Raw genomic sequence first — 21894 nt, forward strand, 5'->3', positions numbered from 1 at the left:
TCAAGGTACAGTGAGTGAGTTGGGTTTTGAACGCCGCTTTGAACTGTATTCCAGTTATATAACGGCGTGTCAGCTTAATGTGGGGGAAAAGCTCAAAGTGATGCAGGTCTTTGACGTTTACCTCTTTGATGAAACCCATAAGCAAGGTATGATGCAGACAAACTAAGAAACATAATCGGGACGAACTGGGATTCGAACCCACAATCATAGGTTTCTGGCGTGCCCAAGGCACGCAACAGTGCATAGCGAATTGTGGTGCTTTAAAAGACGTTGCCGCCCTTGTTCCGTATCAGGTAATAAGGAAATACAAATACACAATGCCATAGAATAACCAGTCTCGGTTACTCACCGAACCAGATTCCATTGAGCGTAAAAGTAAAAATAGCGGTAAAGGTTGTACTTATGGATCACTGAAAATCAGTGATGACACCAGGACCCACTTGCACAAAGCGATCTTAGCACTAAGATGATCGTAACTCCCATACTTTAACATAGGCTTACAATAGTCGTAGCGCTAAGATCGCTTCGTGCAAGTGTACACAAGTGTTTGCGAAAAGGGTAAGACTGTTCTGCCCTACCGGTAGAAAATTATAGACGCACTGCTATTTATATAATGGTTTTGCCACGGAAACCAAATTATTCTCTTTGGCCGGGACGGTTCTGACGAACTGAATATTGCTCATTTTGGATCGTCAACCATAGTTTCCGTCTCACTGCTCTTTGGTGGAAACAAAATGTGGAAACAAATAAACTTAATGCGTACACATGCGCAGCAGAAACTGTAGCGAATCTTAATTGCATGGTTGTAGGAAAATGTTGGTCTCTTCTGCACACTACAAATATACCAAATTTCACATAATGTAGATAGATGGTGAGGTGAGGTGAAATGGGGTTTAACAGTAGTGCACGTATAGCGACGTGCATGCACGTGTGTGTGGCTGTGATAGTACGGACTAATGGCGGTTTTAAAGTGCTATCCCTCTGAGATACTATGCCACACTTAAACATTGATACCCCAATCAGACACAAAATACTGATCCCGACCAGTCCTTGTGTTGTCCCCTTAATGCTGAGCGCCAGGCAGGATAACAACAAGTACGGTCTTTTAACGTCTTTCGGTAAGACGCGACCACGACCTTCCGCTCTCCGGGCAGACGTTCTATCCACTAGACCAAGGATGCGGGTTGTAAATAAATGGAAAACAAATGGACACAAATAGCTTTTCTCAATATTGTCTCGAAGGAGACAATTTGAAATGTCTTCAGAGACCATTCGTTTCATTAGCCATGCAAACTGCAGCTCAACTGTTACGAGGTGTATGGAGAAGCATTTTAAAATTAAAAGAAACATTTTCTTTTCACTTTGAATAGAAATTAATAAATTTCAATTCTGATGTCTTGAACAAAATGCTTCTTAACACTTGGAAGACCACGTCAGTGAAGAATCACCTATCTCTTTGGCAATATCATCTACAACGGAATTGTATTGCCGACCGTGAGGCTCGGTTTTGAAACTATTTATGTCATATAAAGTTCCAGTCTTGTGTCTTTTGGTATCTGAGTAGATGGTTAAACACCGCAAAATGAAACTGTGTTTATTTTGTTACCCTAACAAAATAAACAAGTGTGATGCCTTGAAGAAGCCCGAGGCCCTCCAGGAACATCTTCGCACAAATCAGCTTTATCCATCAACTCGCTCTGAAGAAGAATCCTGTTGTGAAAGGTTTAAGGGCGGACGACCTGTGGGTGACATGAACCTTCGGGCCAGATGACCTAAAACACAGCAATACAAACACAATATGACATTAATAAGCAGCCACGGGAACTATTTTGAAATGACGCTAAACGCGTTTTCATGAATCTGTTATTTTACGACGGTCCGCGTTTCCTCCGTTGTCTGTACAGTTTTATACTGACAATCCACAGATGGCTTATCATTGAAACTTAAACAATCACAGCAGTTCACTTTATCATATATTAATTTGAAAGTCCATTTTTCAAATATATATTACATTTATTCTTAAATCAGGGACATATGGAAACATTGGAATAACACAACATCAATTTAGATATAATATGACCTTTTTGTACCTTTATGATGGGAAGTACAACAAAAACAGTCAAAGGCATTGGTGATACTGATAATTATGAATAAACGATTTGAGATCTAAAACATCAAGTATTATGTTAAATATATATTTATAAATACATGTTAACAACCCTGTCCCAGATATTAAGTAGGCATTTAGAACTGTCTATATACCTTGTATCTCAAGGAACAGTACCCAATTCTAACGCCTACAGCGCTATAAATCTGTTAGTTGCAACCAGTTACTGCATGGACGATATATATCTGCAGTAGAAAGAATGGCGACTTTAATTGAAAGTCATTGTGCTTACAACCAGAGCCGAAGGTTGCATACTGCCACTGAGGTTTGATAAACAACAGACATCCTTCAAAGGTCACAAACAGCCTCGGGCAAGACGATCAAATGGCTGGAAAACGGGTATTTTTTTACCGGGGAAAGTTTAATCCGCGGGAAGCCAACCGCTCAGCCAACCTGGACCTGTGATCATGTATATTTGTGGGCCCCAGGTTCTCATCTCATACCTCCTCCTCCCCCTAAGTAACGCTGCCGTGCGACAGAGGCAAGGGGGTCGTTATAATGTTTAGAATTTCAGACCGAGCGTTGAGCGAGGGGGAGATTGCCCCTGGGTATACAATTTGCAAAATCGTTTTCATTTACTAGCCTAGCTTCAATCTCGCCGCGCTACACGCGAGTCGAAGTCGAAACATTCCATTTGGTTTTGGAAATGAAATTCGTGGCTCCCAAGACACCACTATGTATGAAATATGAGTCGAGGAAATCAGTATTTTTCCTCTACATTTACCCTAGATGTGTAATTTGTTGGAAGCCATCCGCCTCGATAACCCAGCCCATCAATTCCTTCCAGTGCTGTTTGGCGGGCAATAGCCGATCGTCTGCTCATCTGACAAATTGTTTAATCAGACGATCGCCCAAACGGTCGCCGAATTACAGCGGAAATCTCTCATTTCACTGTTGGGCGGGGCGCGCGGGTACCGTCCACCAATTCATCTCACAAATGTCACTTTGTCCAGTCCGTGATTGACGCCAATCCAATAATTCGCTTTGTGGAAGAAAATAAAGTGTCTTTGGTGGCGGGAAATGTTGAGCCGTGCACGCGCTGGCCATCGTTCTCGGCGGAGAGAGTCGTCTGCTGTGTGTCAGGGCGGGGTCTCCTGTCTCGTGCTTGTCTCGAGAATGGACGAGAACGTAGAAGGGAGCGCTATAATCAAGTTTTTCTTAAGACGCGAGAAGATCAAACGACGGATTCCCTAATAGCTATCACTTTCAAGTCGTGCCGATACATTTGGGTTCTTTCTTCCACTACTTCTCACGGCAGTTTTTTAACGTCCAGAGATTTCCAATTAGATTCTCACAAAAGAAGAACTCCTATGATTTTTGTTAGATTTTCGATAATGCTGTCATCGACTGTGTTTTACACAGAGATCTTGGAGATAATTTGGACTGCAGTTGTTGTGTTTTTATACTTCTTCCTTCATCACAGCAAGCTCAAGCGACTCCCTATCAATTTCCTCCAACTTTTTCACCATTCGGACGCCAGAATGACACGTTTTTCTCAAGTCTATTTTACTTTTCATGTATAACTGATGGCACTTTAGCGCGTCAGATGACATGTTTCCGAGAGTTGTCCCCCTTTAGTCGCTTTCCCGCCACCTTGTTATATCATGAAACCAGATGGGCGATGACACTTTGTTTGGAAACTTTCTGGTACTGCAGAAAGTATATTTGATTCGGTAGACCACGTTCTCCGAACTGTCTTTTTCTGTTGTCAGTTATATCTCACAGGCCAAATCTGCAGAATGTCTTGCGCCGTGGGACTACACTAACGTGGTGCATTTCATGACAAACTTCGTCTCAAATATAAGCTCGCATTAGTTCAAGCAAAAACAAGATAGAGGCTTTTTTCACACGTAGTGCACTTATTTTGACGAGTGTTCTCCCACATCACAGAAGGCTGTTCGCGATGTCATAGAAGGCTGTTCCCCATATCATAGAAGGCTGTTCCCCACATCACAGAAGGCTGTTCGCGTTGTCATAGATGGCTGTTCCCCACATCACAGAAGGCTGTCCCCCACATCACAGAAGGCTGTTCCCCACATTACAGAAGGCTGTTCCCCACATTACAGAAGGCTGTTCCCCACACTACAGAAGGCTGTTCCCCACATTACAGAAGGCTGTTCCCCACATTACAGAAGGCGGTTCCCCACACTACAGAAGGCTGTTCCCCACATCACAGAAGGCTTTTTCCCACATTACAAAATGCTGTTCCCCACATTACAGAAGGCTGTTCCCCACATTATATAAGGCTGTTCCCCACATTACATAAGGCTGTTCCCCACATTACAAAATGCTGTTCCCCATATCAAAGAAGGCTGTTCCCCACATTACAGAAGGCTGTTCCCCACATTACATAAGGCTGTTCCCCACATCACAGAATGTTGTTCCCCACATTACAGAAGGCTGTTCCCCACAGAAGGCAGTTCCCCACATTACAGAAGGCTGTTCCCCACATTACAGAAGGCTGTTCCACACAGAAGGCAGTTCCCCACATTACAGAAGGCTGTTCTCCACATTACAGAAGGCTGTTCTCCATATCACAGGAGGCTGCTCCCCATATCACAGAAGTCTTTTTCCCACATTACAGAAGGCTGTTCCCCACATCACAGAAGGCTGTTCCCCACATTACAGAAGGCTGTTCCCCACATTACAGAAGCCTGTTCCCCACATTACAGAAGGCTGTTCCCCACATCACAGAAGGCTGTTCCCCACATTACAGAAGGCTGTTTCCTACATCACAGAAGGCTGTTCCCCACATTACAGACGGCTGTTCCCCACATTACAGAAGGCTGTTCCCCACATTACAGAAGCCTGTTCCCCACATTACAGGAGGCTGTTCTCCATATCACAGGAGGCTGTTCCCCACATCACAGAAGGCTGTTCCCTACATCACAGAAGGCTGTTCCCCACATTACAGAAGGCTGTTCCCCACATTACAGAAGGTTTTTCCCCACATCACAGAAGGCTGTTCCCTACATCACAGAAGGCTGTTCCCCACATTACAGAAGGCTGTTCCCCACATCACAGAAGGCTGTTCCCCACATCACAGAAGGCTGTTCCCCACATTACAGAAGGCTGTTCCCCATATCACAGAAGGTTGTTCCCTACATCACAGAAGGCTGTTCCCTTCATCACAGAAGGCTGTTCTCCATATCACAGAAGGCTGTTCCCCACATCACAGAAGGCTGTTCCCTACATCACAGAAGGCTGTTCCCCACATTACAGAAGGCTGTTCCCCACATTACAGAAGGCTGTTCCCCACATTACAGAAGGCTGTTCCCCACATTACAGAAGGTTTTTCCCCACACTACAGAAGGCTGTTCCCCGTATCCAGATGGCACATAGTATAAATATATAACCGTTTGATACTCACAGGACGCACGCACGCACGCACGCACACACACCGATGGTGGATTTAAACCCTGGAAACATCCCGATAATGATCCTTGGTTCGTCAGGACCATACCCGTGCCCAGGGGTTTCATCAAAATTGAAACGTCTCCAGCAACCATACCTTTGGCCCTTGGCGTTAAGCTGTCACCAGTCATATCACAACGCAATATAAACATGTATGACATATATACATCTGAAACTCCAAGCACTTCCCTGTTGTGGGTGTAGGCGTCATGCTTATTATGGCCACGACGCATCTGATCTCTTGGCGGCAACGAACTTCAGAACAACAGTAAATTCAAAGCTGTACACTATCATAGCTGAACTCAAACAGCAATACGATACCCATGTAACTCATTCCGAAATTCGCTACGATTAATATTGATTTTCAATCTAAGGATATAGAATTATATAGAATTATATCACATGAACCATTGGGGTCAAATGACACATTTTCTTTTTAGAAAAATTACCTTCATTTAACTGTGCTATAGCCAAGGATGGGGGACAGTGAAAATAAATTTTTAATTTAAAAAACCGTTGTGGAAAATAGCCTCATGCTATATGTGGTTTCACTTATGCATGGACAATAATAACATGTCTTTCGACTTAGTTTGTCTGCATCATACATTGCTCATGGGTTTCACCAAAGAGGTAACGTCCAAGACCTGCATCACTTTGAGCTTTTCCCCCACATTAAGCTGACACGCCGTTATATAACTGGAATACAGTTCAAAGCGGCGTTCAAAACCCAACTCACTCACTGTACCTTGAATGAATGAGTGAGTATGGTTTTTCGCCGCTTTTAGCAATAATCCAGCAATTACACGGCGGGGGACCCCAGAAATGGGTTTCACACATTGTGCCCATGTGGGGAATCAAACCCAGGTCTCCGGTGTGACGAGCGAACGCTTTAACCACTAGGCTACCCGACCGCCCCAATGTTAAGGGGAAGCAGTGTGAGTGAGTAAGTTGGCTTTGACGCCGTTTTGGACAGTATTTTGTGTCAGCTTGGTGTGGAGGGCAGCCAGGAGGGGCGTTGGTCTTTGATGTTTACACCTCGATGAAAGTCACGAACGTGGTGTTGACAAATCTAGCCCGCACGAATATAGGGTTCGAATCCATGATCATTAGTTTTGCCACGGAAAGGGACGCAACAAGCGTACAACGACGACTGGATCACCCGTGATGCCTGGAAGGCAAAGAAAAAAAATCGATATTCTTTTTCATTATTGATTGATTATTTGTTAAATCAATTTTTGAAATGTGTCTTTAGTTACAAAATCATGTCTGTCGGTTGTTGCCTGGGATGGTGGGGTAGCTTTGTGGGTTAAGCGTTCGCTCGTGCCGCCGAATGCCCGGGTTCAATTCCCCACATGTGTAAAGCTCATTTCTGGTGTCCCATTCTGTCGCTGTGATATTGTTGGAATATTGATATAAACGGCGTAAAACCATACTCACTCACTCGGTTGATCCCTTCACCTTGTAATATGTATGCATTTCCAGTGTTTACGTAATACACTGAATACAAAAAGTGCTATAGTAAGCTAATTATTGTCTTTGCAGGCAGGTGGTTTAACAGCTAAATTAATCATATAACATGAATTAATTATATAATCATGAAAACGTGACTGAACCCATAATCGGTTTGTTTTGACGTGTACCAACCGTATCGTCAATCTTATTCCTTGTACGACATGCCGAAAACACATTTCGGTCATATAATGCTATTTTCTACGTCTAATCATATCCGTAATATCCCTATTCCTTCTCTGGGAGCACTGATACTGGCGACTCTAGCACCTACTCCATTCCTACAACGCTGGGGATACTGTCGTTTTACATGTCTTTTAAGATGACATTTTCGAGGACGGTATGCATGCATTTTACGCTGCTTCAGCGGAGCAAATATTGGGTTTCACATTTTGTTTCCTTGGAGAGAATCGGGTTTGGCGGTCCGGCGTGACGAACACTCGTTTTCACCAGTTAGGCTGCCCAACGGCCTCGTTGTTGCTAGCAACAAACCGAAACCAGACAACCTTACTCCACCATCGGTTGTATTATAAAGAGGACCAACAATAAAGAAACGAGACACTCTCCCTGTGAACCTTTAACACGGAGTGAGAGCAATGGCAATTTACTTCAGTTATATATGTATAATAAAACATATACTTATATAATATCAATAAATATATAATATTACTATATAAATTTATAATATTGTATGTTTAGTTTTGCGTCGAATTTAGCAGTACTTTCTTTTTTATCATAACGCATATGTGTTTTTCAACTATTCATTCTGTTACTTCTACAATGGCTTTTATTAAAAGGTGAGGTGAAATGGGGTTTAACGTCGCGTCCAACATAAATGCATGTACGTGTGTGTGTTAGTGTGTGGCTATTCGGGACTGATGCCGATTTATAGTTCTAGCTCACTGAGATGCCATGCCGCAGTTTAACATGTATACCCCACTCAGACACAGTATACTGACTCCGAGCCGACCAGTCCTTGTTTTAGCCCCTTAATGCCGAGCGCCAGACAGGGTAACAACAAGTACCATCTTTTAACGTCTTTTGGCATGACGCGGCCGGGGATCGAACCCCGGACTTTCCGCTCTCCGGGCGGACGCTCTACCACTAGACCACGGAGGCGGTCGCTTTTTAAAAACGTGATACTTTGAACAAGTGCGTGTTTGGAAGAATACAAAGTAAAACATTAACCGTTAACGGAGAAGTCTTTGTGTGTCTCTGTTACGTCACTATCTCAAGTTATGGACAGTCTGTGCAGATATGGGACGGACAACTGGAATTTGTGTTGGTGTGTACTGGGGCTATGACGGGCATGCGAGTACTCAAGCTCCTCGCAGCGATAGCCCGTTTGCGGAGCTCTCTATATTGAGAGTCACTCTCCTACCCAGAGATCCATGCGGCCGGCAGCCAGCTAGCATAGTACCTCTGCCACAGGCCAGCGCCATGTGACGATTCGTCACATCTTTCACAGTCCATTCAAGATATTGCATATGCTTTTCATCCGTTTCATGTTTGACAAGTCTACACATTTTCATAAACAAATGTCAAAGAATGGTTAACTTTCATTGAAAAAGTATGCAAATACGTAAAAATCTACTTGTATTTGCGTAGTTATCAGATGTTTACATTGGTTGTACGGCTCCACGTGCTGTCATCGAAGCCCAACGGAGAGCTAGCGACACGGTCACTTTGATGCATAAATATATATTGTCATGCAACTCACTGTCGCAGTTGTAGTAGCATATCTATATAGTTATGCAAAACAATATGTAAAGCGCCCCCAAATACTTGCATTAGTCCGTTCTATACTGATTTCTGAAAAAGCGCGTTTGTTTACAAACAAGAGAAAAGTCCGGTCACGTGATATGCAAATTAGCCTGTGGCAGTGGTGTTATGCTGAGTCACCACTGCGACGGGGTGTGTATTGAGAGTGTAACGAAGGTGTCACGCGCTGGGAAGGAGCTTGACGAGTACTCGTGGAAGGGAGATAACTCTAAATGCAACTTATTAACATATACTCTCGTTAGCAGTACACCTGGCCTCGGTAGCCCAACGGAATGGAAGAGAAAAGTTCTTTTACTGTCTCATCACGCTTTGATCTTAATACACTCCAAATGCTGTTTAATATTGGGCATAACCCGACACACTGCTCAGATACACAGACGTTCAACCAGCTCAATAAGTAAACATCTTAGTATAAACATAAATCCAGCTCAAGTTTTCCCAGTCAAAGTAAGACACAACCACACTTAGCGACTTTGGTACATATAAAAGTTAAACCAATGGACAGGTAATCCTACAAGGTTTTAACCGGCAAAGCGATGTATAGACGTGCGGTGAGGTGAAATGGGGTTTAACGTCGCGTCCAAGATTATTGCACTTATATAGCGACGTGCATGTACGTGTGTGTGTTTGTGTGTGAGGCTGCTTGTACTAGTCGGGACTGATGCCGATTTATAGTGCTAGCTCACTGAGATACCATGCCGCAGTTTAACATCAATACCCCACTCAGACACAGTATACTGACTCCGAGCCGACCAGTCCTTGTTTTAGCCCCTTAATGCCGAGCGCCAGACAGGGTAACAACAAGTACCATCTTTTAACGTCTTTTGGCATGACGCGGCCGGGGATCGAACCCCGGACCTTCCGCTCTCCGGGCGGACGCTCTCCCACTAGACCATGGAGGTATAGGCGTGGATGAGATCAATGGCCTCTGAGTTATGTTAAATGGCAAGGTTTCCGTGACTAGTTTTGCACTCAGTCTAGATCACGTAGTGCTAAGATGAATTAAAGACATACAAATTCATGTCATAATTATTAATTAAAGTAATAAGTGCTTTTATCAATCTGTCAATCTGAATCATCAAAATGCGCGTCATCGTGTCGTTGGAATTTGTTAGATTTAAATTAGTCACTTGACTTTTCTAAAGTTATAGCTGTGTATCAGGTGTTCGTGAAAAAAATATTTCCTAACAAAAGTAAATTTTACTTGTAATAAATATTTCTCCTTCCTAATGAAAACGAGCAAAGTAAACGAGTCGCGATCACGGCTTGGCGATTATTAGTCGCGGGTTTGGTTTATCAACCATAGGTCCCTACAGACTACCAAGTTTGAAGTTTTCAGTGAATGTTCGATTTAAAGATAAAAACTTAGAAATATAATGTGCCCTATATATTTACCTATTGAGTTTGTATATTTCATATTCACTAAAACGCATACGAAGAAAAAATGTTTTCATCTGTGCACAATACTTCTCGTGCATGGGCGAGATTTCCCGAGTTGCCTCCCTTCATTTTGCTGAGCGTTTGACATTGTCGTTTGCAAAAATATTTGTCGGAACGTTTGGTGTAGTGTTAGAATTTGCAACTTTGTAAACAATTGATACAAGCAACATGCAGATTTGTAGCCGATGAACAGGGTGAATGTATTATCAATTGACGTGACGTTAACAAAAAGCGGGTCGTCGGGTCCGAATCGGATAATGACAAACGGAACACTAGTCACAGCCTTTCAATGCTGTGGTGATAACGTACTCCAACGTCGGGAAACCGTACTCTGGGCAACGTTGAAATCCATTAACACTGATACTTGTGATTCACCAGCTTCTCGTCTCCAAATAACGTCTTTTTCTCTCACATTATTATTGAGTCTTGACATGGCGATTTTCAAAATGCACTTCGTTCGGATTTGTTAAAATATATGTGTCAACCACTTGCCCAATATACACATGACATATGCTATGACGTGCACGTGAACATGTTTTTCAGTTTCCAAGAAGACGAATGTACAAAAGAAATAGTGGTCATCGACATTAATGCTATCAAAGACAATGTCACATGTTGTGACACTTTATCAGTAAAAAAGCACTTGTAGATATGATTCTTATGTTGCAGTGCACTTATCGGCTGAGTGACTTTGGACTAGGCCGCACCAAGTCGTAGATTGTGGTTTGTTGATAGAATACAAGGCCGTAGTTAACTTTATTTGACGGGGGGTGCGCAAATATTTGTACAAGTATCACTTGTCCCCAACCTGTATTTTCATGATTGAAATAAAACTGTTTTCTATATTAAACAAATCCAGGGGAGCAATTGCGCCCCACGCCCCCCTTCCCCTGTTTCCCCGGCTGGCTGCGGCACTGGAATAGTTTATTAACAGAGTTTTAGGTATGTAATAATGAACATTTTGAAGCGACGTTACGAATATGACAGTTACAGCATACACCAAGCCAGAGACCATGTACCATATATATATATATATCTGACCAAACCCATTTCTGACGTAATAATCAGAAGATATCAAGTTTTTACTTCGAGTGCATCTTTCGCTCTTGAAATACTATTTCCGTATTTAGTACTGCAGCCAGGGCTCAACAGATATAGAATAGTTTCTATAAATCTTTCAAAACAAATTCTCGCATCAGGATCACTTAAAATAAGTTAAGAAACGTATGCATTATCTACTTATATTTAGGCACTGGTATTAAATTTGCGATAACACACGATTGGTTGGTTGGTTGTCCCGCCTTTGACAATATATTTACGCATAACAAAATATCGTTCCACTCATTTCTTCATATTTGGGACGGATATCTGCCAGTCCTTGTTGACATGGTAACACATCGAAAAAGTCCAAGAAGATGTAATATTATTAGATCTAATATCATATCTAATATAATTATACAGAGGGCAACTTAGTAAAACACAGACTGCAACCGCCACTGTTCCCAAGCAATTAAAACAAAATTAACTCTCGGGGGGTTTCCATCCATTAAAGAAGTATATGCCTGGTGTTTGCTGAAATATACAGTTGGGTCATCACGCGGCCATTTCTGCATATGTCGATGCAGAGAGTAACATACAAAGATGCTGTTTAGCGGGTTGTACGAATGAGGGACGGTGGGGTAGCCTGGTGGTTAAAGCACTGGCTTGCCACGCCGAATATCCAGGTTCGATTGCTCAAATGGGTACAATGTATGAAGTCCACATCTGAAATATACAGTTGGGTCATCACGCGGCCATTTTTGCATATGTCGATGCGGAGAGTAACATACAATAATGCTGTTTAGCGGGTTGTAAGAATGAGGGACGGTGGGGTAGCCTAGTGGTTAAAGCACTGGCTTGCCACGCCGAATATCCAGGTTCGCTTGCCAACATGGGTACAATGGATGGAGTCCTCTTCTGAAATTCCCGTCGTTATATGGCTGGAATATTGTTAAAAGTGGCGTAAAACTATACTCACTCATATTACATAACGATGTTGATATTGGTTTGAGGGTTATGCAATTTTTATTGTAGTATGCGGCCTAATTTAGATTTATTAAAAATAATTTTGTTTTGTGAGTGGCTGGGATTTTACGACGCTTTTAACAATATTCCAGCCATTTAACGGAGGGGGGACACCTGGCATGAGTTCACACAACTTTACCCATGTGCAGCATCGAACCCGAGCGTTTGGCGAGTCGAGCCAAGATTTATACTACTGGGCTACCCGATCGCGCGTGTAACTCGCCGCTCTGAACAGTGTTATATTGTTTCCGCGAAGTGAGGGGAAAGTCCTCAGTGATGCAGATCTTTAGCACATTTAGCACCGGTGAACCTATGGTGAACTGTGCTGGCAAGCCATTGACCGTTAACGATAAGAAAGGTCAACTTCAATCCAGCAATACAACGGTAAAATATTCATTAAGCATTAAATATGTTTTCTTCTGAAGATACAAATACGTTCAATATGGCTGCCGTGAAACCCCATTAATCCGGACGGTTCCCATTAACATATGTCCGGATGAACGAATCATTGCTACATAGAAATGTGTTTTGTGAATATGCAAAATCAAGGATTGTTAAATTAAAATTAAATTAAGAATTTGTTTAGCACATTTTCCAATTACTAACTCTCTCATGATTGATCTAATCAAAGGCTATCTTGTAGAGACAGGTTTTAAGTGTCTTTTTAAAGTTTGTCAGATTTTCTGTTTCTCGAATTTCTTGCGGCAGATTGTTCCATAGCAGAGGCCAGCATGTTGGAAGGACATATCGCCATATGTTTTGGTACCTGACTTTGGCACCGCCAGCACAGTTCCCGTTAGCAGAGGATCCGGATATACGAAGTTTCACTTAAACAGCTCATAAATCGTTTCCACATTTCTTCCTGAAGATCACTGCGAAAACGACATGGCTCTCCACTAGAGCATCCCTCGGAGACCCGCGTTAGGAATATAGTACATTGTCCGTTTCTTTGACTATCCATTAAACTTGATAGAACTTAGAGGTCTTTTTGTCGCTCTTTGATAGTCTTTACTTAATGTGAAGCACTGGTCTCTCGCATGTGTCATGGGCTTTCTCCCGCGGTGCGAGGAGAGCTCACTGTCATCTTTTATCTCCCAACACAATAGAAGGAAACGTATTTGTTACATAAATGAATGCTATATAAATGCCACAAGAAGAATTATGCATAGCATTGTGTAGAGGGCTTCTGACTGATGTCACGTGATTAGTATGTGTAGTTGCGACACGAAATGACTGTCTTTCTCTTTGAAGATTATATAAATCGAATATTATATGATCGCTTTGATGTTCCGTTATATTCTTGACTGTGACTTTGTGGATAGTGGATATAGGTATTGCTCAGCTGTTATAGCAGAGTATTGAATGTGGCCATATTTATATAGCCACATATTGACTGCATCTGTAGTTTTATAACCGAGTCTTGATTGAGTATGTGTATAATGTTATAACTGATTACTGACTGTGAGTTTAAGTAGTGCAATGTCCGCCTCTTCGTAAAGACTATGTATATAGCGTAATGTCCTAATCATAACTGTGGCAATATTTACTGTTACACCGTTATCGTGACTGACCATATGTATAGTGTTATAACTAAATAAACAGCCATTTTACTACTCAGTTCAACACATACGCAACCACTTTACTACGCAGTACGACACACAGACAACCACTTTACTACGCAGTACGACACACAGACAACCACTTTACTACGCAGTACGACAAATACACAACCGCTATACTTTGCTTTACGAACAATACATAACCACTCCACTACGCAGTGCGTTAAATACCCGCTACGCAGTCGTTCAAATACACAACCATTTCACTACGCATTACGACGACGCAACTACTTTAGTACGCATTACGACAGATGCACAACCATTTTTCTACGCAGTACGATAAGTACACAACCGCTTTAATACGAACTGCGATAAATACACAACCACTTTACTACGCAGTGTGATAAACACATAACAACTTTACTACAAATACACAACCACAATAGTACGCAGTACGATAACTACACAACCGCTATACTTTGCTTTACGAAAAATACACATTGTCAACCATTTATTAGGCAGTACGGCAACGACACAACCACTTTACTATGCATTACGACACATACACAACAACTTATTTCGCAGTACCACAACGACCAAACCACTTTACTATGCATTACAACACATACACAACAACTTATTACGCAGTACGACAACGACACAACCACTTCACTACGCATAACGACATATACACAACATTTTTTCTACGCAGTATGATAAGTACAAAACCACATTAATATGAACTGCGATAAATACACAACCACTTCATTACGCAGTACGACAACGACACAACCACTTTACTATGCATTACGACACATACACAACCACTCTTCTACGCAGTATGATAACGACACAACCACTTTAGAATGCTTTACGACACATACACAACCACTTTACTACCCAGTACGACAACGACCCAACCACTTTACTATGCATTACGACACATACACAACCACTTCATTACGCAGTACGATAACGACACAACCACTTTAGAATGCTTTACGACACATACACAACCATTTATTACGCAGTACGACAACGACCCAACCACTTTACTATGCATTACGACACATACAAAACCATTTACTACGCAGTACGACAACGACACAACCACTTTAGAATGCTTTACGACACATACACAACCACTTTACTACCCAGTACGACAACGACCCAACCACTTTACTATGCATTACGACACATACAAAACCATTTACTACGCAGTACGACAACGACACAACTACTGTAGAATGCATTACGACACATACACAACCACTTTACTACCAAGTACGACAACGACCCAACCACTTTACTATGCATTACGACACATACAAAACCACTTATTTCGCAGTGCGACAACGACACAACCACATTACTACGTAGTACGATAACGACCCAACAACTGTATTATGCATTACGACACATACACAACCTGTTCACAATGCAGTACTTCATATACACTGCCATTGCGCGCTCTGCTGTTGCTTGTACTTTGGGACCGCCATGTTCAGGCCGCCATGTTGTATGCGGACTGTGTAAGAACACTGCGCGGATGATTTAAAACGTTCCGACGTCAATATGACAGTCACCGTCAAAGTTCTCACCATCAAGACACCTCACCAGACAAAGCCAATGTTCAGCAGTTGGGTAGACCTCGGAACGGGAGGAGACAAAAATTGTCAGTATTTCAGATGTAATTGTTCTGTAGCCGACACAGACTCGGTTTTCGTTTTGCCCGTATGCCTAGCCGTCAGCCCCTTAGCGCCATTATAGTTCCGCGTGGAGAAAAAACAATGTGAGCAGAGAACACTGTCGCCGATCCGACTTCGGAACGGCCACGTGACGTCACCTTATCTACGGCCTGGCCGCTCGCTACCGACGCTGCATGGAGCGACGACACTTAAAAACAGTTAAAAGCAGTTTCTGTCGAAGTGAGAAATAAAAAGCAACGTATCGGCTATATTCATTGAGCTGTGAATGCATCTCCCGCTGCCGACTTAATGTTTTGACGTTTGAGGCAGCTTTTAGCTTTATTCTTAGGCGCATAGCGCCGAAATGACACTCCGAGCTCTGTAGTGCCATTGAGGCGAGGGAAGATGCCAGCCCAGAGCGGTGGGGGATCCCGTGGGACGCTGCACGCGCGACTCACTAGGGGACGAGGGGACATGGCCGTGAGACGCTGTGTCAGTGGAGACCAGGGGGACATGGTGGACGCTTGAAGGGGGTGATGCTGTTGGGAGGGGGAGTCGTCAACTAACGCGGCGTACCAGGGGAAGTGAGACGGGAGATGTGATGCACAAACTGAAAGTGACAACCGACATCAACGAGAGCAATATGTGTAAAACAGCACATGGGAATCTCTGGCGTGTAAGTGATGAGGCTAAGCACGATTTACCTGCCAGCGAAAAGGCTTTCTACTAAGTATCAATATTTTAACCTCAGTGATACGGGGAAAAAGAACTGCACTTATTTTACACCTCTGTTCTAGGAATACACTACGATGTCTGCTCGCTGGAAGGAAACATCAGTGATTTAAGGGGAACTGAAGGAAAATTGTCTTAAAGTAATAGATTTACACACAGCACAAATGTAGACAAACACGGTCGTAATGATATTGTAACTGAATGGAAACTGCTACAGTCTCCTCGAGATAGCGATAACAAGCCATTTCATTCGCGCCATGTGGAGACAGGTGATCCAGACTCCCAAGGCTTTAAGGAGAAAGGAAGATCGGTGGTTCGATCCCCGTCTGCGTCATACCAAAAGAGGTTAAAAGATTATACTTGTTGTTACCCTGTCTGGATCGTCACCATGGGAATAAAACAAGGACTGGTCGGTCCTGAGTCTGTACTGGTAATGTGGGGATGACCATGTAAAACTGCGGCATGGCACCTTAGTGGACTGGCACTATAAGACCGGCAAAAGTCTGGACTAGTACAACAAGCCAGACACACACATGTGCAAGCAAATCTCTTTTTAAGTGAAATAACCTTGAACGTGACGCGTAAACCCCATTTCACTACACATCACATCATTGTTTACAAGATCGTGCTTTCTCGTCATAGTGAGACACGTGAAAGCATTACCTCGTCGGAATGAGATACGTTCATACACTGTATCCTCACAATAAAACACATGAAAGCATGATCTCGTCACGGTGAGACACGTGAAAGCATTACCTCGTCACAATGAGACACAGTCATAAACATGATCGTCACAATGAAACACATGAAAGCAATGTCTCGTTACTATAAGACACATTAAAACACTTTACCGTCACAGTGAGACATGTGAAAGCACTACCTAGCCACTATGAGACACATTAAAACACTTTAGCGTCACAGAAATGGCACATGAAAGCACTACCTCGCCACTATGAGACGCATTAAAACACTTTAGCGTCACAGAGATGACACACGAAAGCACTACCTCGCCACTATGAGACACATTAAAACACTTTACCGTCACAGAGATGACACATGAACTACCACTATCTCGCCACAATGAGACAATTGACATACTATCTCGCTACAATGATGCACATGAAATACTATCTCGTCACAATGAGACACATAAAGCATTTCCCTGTGTGCCACGAAACACGTGAAAACATGTTCTTGTGTGAAATACATTCAAAGCCTGAAACTAATATCATGGAAAACGTATGGGCTATATTTAAACATCACTGTCAGAAAGATCTAACATATACAATGATATGAATAATGAGTTATATAAAACAAGATACAAAAATACAATCACCATTCAAAGAGTATGTAAGATATATGATCACTGTCTGATTTGTTAATAGGTTAAAAGTCAAAACGATAGTGAAACACGTAATGGTTTTTCTCTGTCGTATACAATTCTCTACTCCACAGTATATACATCGAAAAATTCCCCAAAATATATATTGTTTTGTTTTGTCCAGCACAATTCAGTATAGGTACAATGACGTAACGCTACCCCAAGTGAGGACTCCCCACCCACACCCCGCCATCTACATGCTTGTCTGACCCCTACTTTTCCTAATTTTTCAATTTCGACTCATTACAGTGCCCCGCGTTGTTTGACAGCTAATTTGCCCAACTGAGTACACGTTTCGCATGGCCTCCAAACTTTTACAGTAAACGTTCTTGGCATTAATATTTCATTATGACGATGTTGGTCATTAATTGGTAATTGTGGGTGGCGTTATGGAGAAAGTGGATCACGGCAATTACCCGACATGCCCCGTGTTGGCTAGAACGGGCAGGAAGCACGTCAGTAAACGAGTTACCTCACCACAAATCTTATCTTCGTTCCGACAACGTATTTGATGTTCACGCGATTGAACATGGTTCTCCCTCTACACATTATTTGCAATAAAATATATTGGTAGAATTTAATTACGACCCAAATTACATCAGGCAAGATCAGTGTTAAAGCCCGATAGCGTTATCACGGTCCTTGTATTAGATAAACTTCCAAATTGATTGTTTGTCTTCTTCTGATTCGCCCATTTGTACAGTAACGGCGGTGAGCGATACAGCATGGGGGTCGTAAATAATGGCGGAGACATGGAACCAGGGACCCGTGTGTGACCAGGCGGGGGAGGGGGGAGGGAAGAAGTTGTTACTAGGAGGGGTAGGGGATCTGGAGGGTACGGGTTGTCTGTGGGGTACGGGGATGACTAGTGTTTTGTATAATGGCGGACAAACATCGAACCATGTCTGGTGCGTGGCCAAGAGGGTTTGGGGAACGGGGGCAGCTGTGGTATTGGAAGGGGGGTGGGGTGGGTCTTGGGGGTACGGGTTGTCTGTGGGGTATGGGGATGACTAGTGGTCTGTATAGTGGTGAACTGACATCGAACCAGGGACTGGTGCGGGCCAAGAGGGTTAGGGGAACGGGGGCAGCTGTGGTTTAGGGAGGAAGGTTGGGTGGGTCTCGGGGGTAAGGTTGTCTGTGGGGTACGGGGATGATTAGTGTTTTATATAGTGGCGTACTAACATTGAACCAGGGACTGGCGCGTGGCCAAGAGGGTTAGGGGACTGGGGCAGCTGTGGTACGGGGAGTGGGTGTGGAGGAGCTGGGAGTTGGGGGTGGGGTCTTGTGGGTACGTGTTGTCTGTGGGGTATGGGGATGGGCAGTGTTTTGTATATAGTGGAGAACACATCGAACCAAAGTGGTGCGTAGCCGGACACGTGAGATGTGAGGGGGTGGGAAGGTGTTTATCGGGTTGTCTGTGGGTTAAGGAGATGAGTAGTGTTGTTTTCATAGGTATCATGGCGGACACATAGTACCAGGATCTGGTGCGTGGCATGGCGTGGTTGGGGGATGGGGTGAGGGTAGTTGTTAGCAGGATAAAGTGGGTGGTGTCCTAAGGGTACGGGTTGTTTATCGGGTTTGGGGGTGAATAATGACTGGCGATACTTAAAAAAGTACACAACTGCGTGAGTGTTTCACAGAGAAGGTGTGAGTGAGTGAGTATGGTTTTACGCCGCTTTTAGCAATATTCCAGCAATATCACGGCGGGGGACACCAGAAATGGGCTTCACACATTGTACCCATGTCGGAAATCGAACCCGGGTCTTCGGCGTGACGAGCGAACGCTTTAACCACTAGGCTACCCGACCGCCCCTAGAGGGGGTGTGAAGGGTAAAACCAATGTTTCAATGAATCATACGGAATGGTAGGGTAGACAGCTTAAGAGGGGAGGCGTGTATGCAGCGCATATTTGGATAATGTAGACATATTTTATTGAATGATAGGGCAGGATAGAAATTGTTCATGGTATGGAAGGTTATTGCACAATTGTTAAATTCAAGGGTAGGGTTAACCCACGATCTAATGCACCTGAATATATTGGTGATTTTATTTGTAAATCTACAGAAAAAAAGTTACAACGATCAATACCTGTTCTGGTTCGGAACTGTTCATGGTACATAACGAGCTCGAGTCTGTCGTATAATATCACTGACACATTGTTTAAAGCCGTCTTAAACCCAACTCTATCATCCTAGTGATTTAGATTCATCTACTGAAACAAGATTCTTCACGAAAAAAACATGTCTTCTAGAGAAACTTGTATATGGTCGTATTGTCCTGCAGGCTCTGTTCTTTCAGAGAACAACGTGACCCGCCGGTTTCGGGATCTTTTACTTCCGTAGACAATTCTTAAAGTGATTTAATGTGTAACATCTCCTTCTGTGAGTACATTTTCTTAAATTATTATGTTTACAATACAAGGGGTTGCGTATTTTTTTTGTCATAAGAAGCGACAAAGGACCAGTCTGGTGAGACGCTTTGCTCGTGTATACCACGTGGTCAGCATTAAATGTACAAGTATTTATCGCGATCGAAACCTTAAAGGTAAAAAGGTGTGAAAAGAACTAGTGTTTTAAAAGTGTTTTTGTTACAGACTCCATCCACTGAAATTAACAACAGCGTCTGATGGATGACTCGACAAACGTGGGGTTTTGCCAAGTCGTCCATCTTTATTTCCATGCAGATGTCCTCCCGAGTTCAAGTCATAAAACAATATCAAAGGATTGCAGCGCAACAAAAACACAGTAACTGGTGCTTGTCTTTATGTGCTACTACTGCGAAGGTCTTTGATGCTGAAATGATTTTAATGGTACTTATATAGGTTATTTTAACATACATTGGTGCTTAACGAGCTTAAAACGAGTATGTAAGTGTTCCAACCATGACTCGAACAATATCCTTGTGAAACAAGTTATAAGTAATGTTATTACAAATGAACTGGTCTCAAAAACTAGTTGCGATAAATGTTTTATAAGAAATAGTATAATTTTTTAAATTTTTTTAAATGTTATCTGGTTTTGTTATTATCATTATTTATGTTGAAATTGTTGATATGCTCTTTTGATTTTTTAATTTATTTTATTTATGTAAATGGCGTGTAAATGTTTCTCTCCAATTTTTATGCTATTTTATCATCATCCTCGACGTCAGTCATAGATTTTACTGTCATCATCATCATCATCATCAGTAGTAAATTTAACTGTCATCGTCGTCGTCGTCGTCGTCGTCATCATCATCATCCATGTATTATCACTCCTTTTATGAGTCTCTCCACAAAACTAAATAAAAGAAATAATAGATGTTCACTTTTATTTCGATTTTGATTATGAAAATAAATCCCTTTTTGGTTTAACAGTCACGTGGATTGTTAGAGACACCAAGAAGATACAACCACGACATCAAAGCATAAACAACACAGATTTAATGGCATATGTTTGGCTTATAACATGCTCCCGTCTTCTCGTCAACATCCGTTAGTACCATCTCACCCCAGTACTGTCTTATCCGACGAGAGTCCCGTTATTCCTAACATGTCTCAAATTATATTTTCATTAGGTTTTATTACAAGTACTTGACGCTCCAGTTTTTTTTTAAATTGAAATAATTGAAAGAGAATAGTGACAATAGTTGTGAATGTGGAGGGCTTATCGAGAACACTGCGCTCTGTCGGGGGTGGCCAGCGGCAGTTGGTGTAGTGTTAACTCGACTGTGTGTGAGTAGAGGGTGTTAACTTGGGATGTGATGAACTCATCAAGGAGACAATGGCCGGCGTGATCAAGTGGACAATGCTGGTAATAGACTGGGGATAGCTCTAAATACGATAGTCTTGATGAAAGGACTGATTAACTCCCTGAGTTAATGTAGTGGACTTCACTCACGAGCCGATCTACCCATATGGGCTGGTCAGGATTAGGAGTCCGAGGGATGGTAGATTCACTTACAAGCCGATCCACCCATTCGGTACAGGATTGGACTCGATCGATGGGATATGGAGAGGGGTTCTGGAGTTCTCGTACAATTCAATTCTTTATTGTACGAAAGGCCACAGGCCCATAGACAACGGAGTTACATAACATATTTTATAAGATACAAAGTCAAGGTAACAATTCAATCTTAACAAAAACGCATGATGTATGTACAAAGCCAGTTCATTTTGTG

This window comes from Haliotis cracherodii, unplaced genomic scaffold, assembly GCF_022045235.1.
Source record: "Haliotis cracherodii isolate W230 unplaced genomic scaffold, xgHalCrac1.p SCAF_8, whole genome shotgun sequence".
NCBI classification, from domain to species: Eukaryota; Metazoa; Mollusca; class Gastropoda; order Lepetellida; family Haliotidae; genus Haliotis; species Haliotis cracherodii.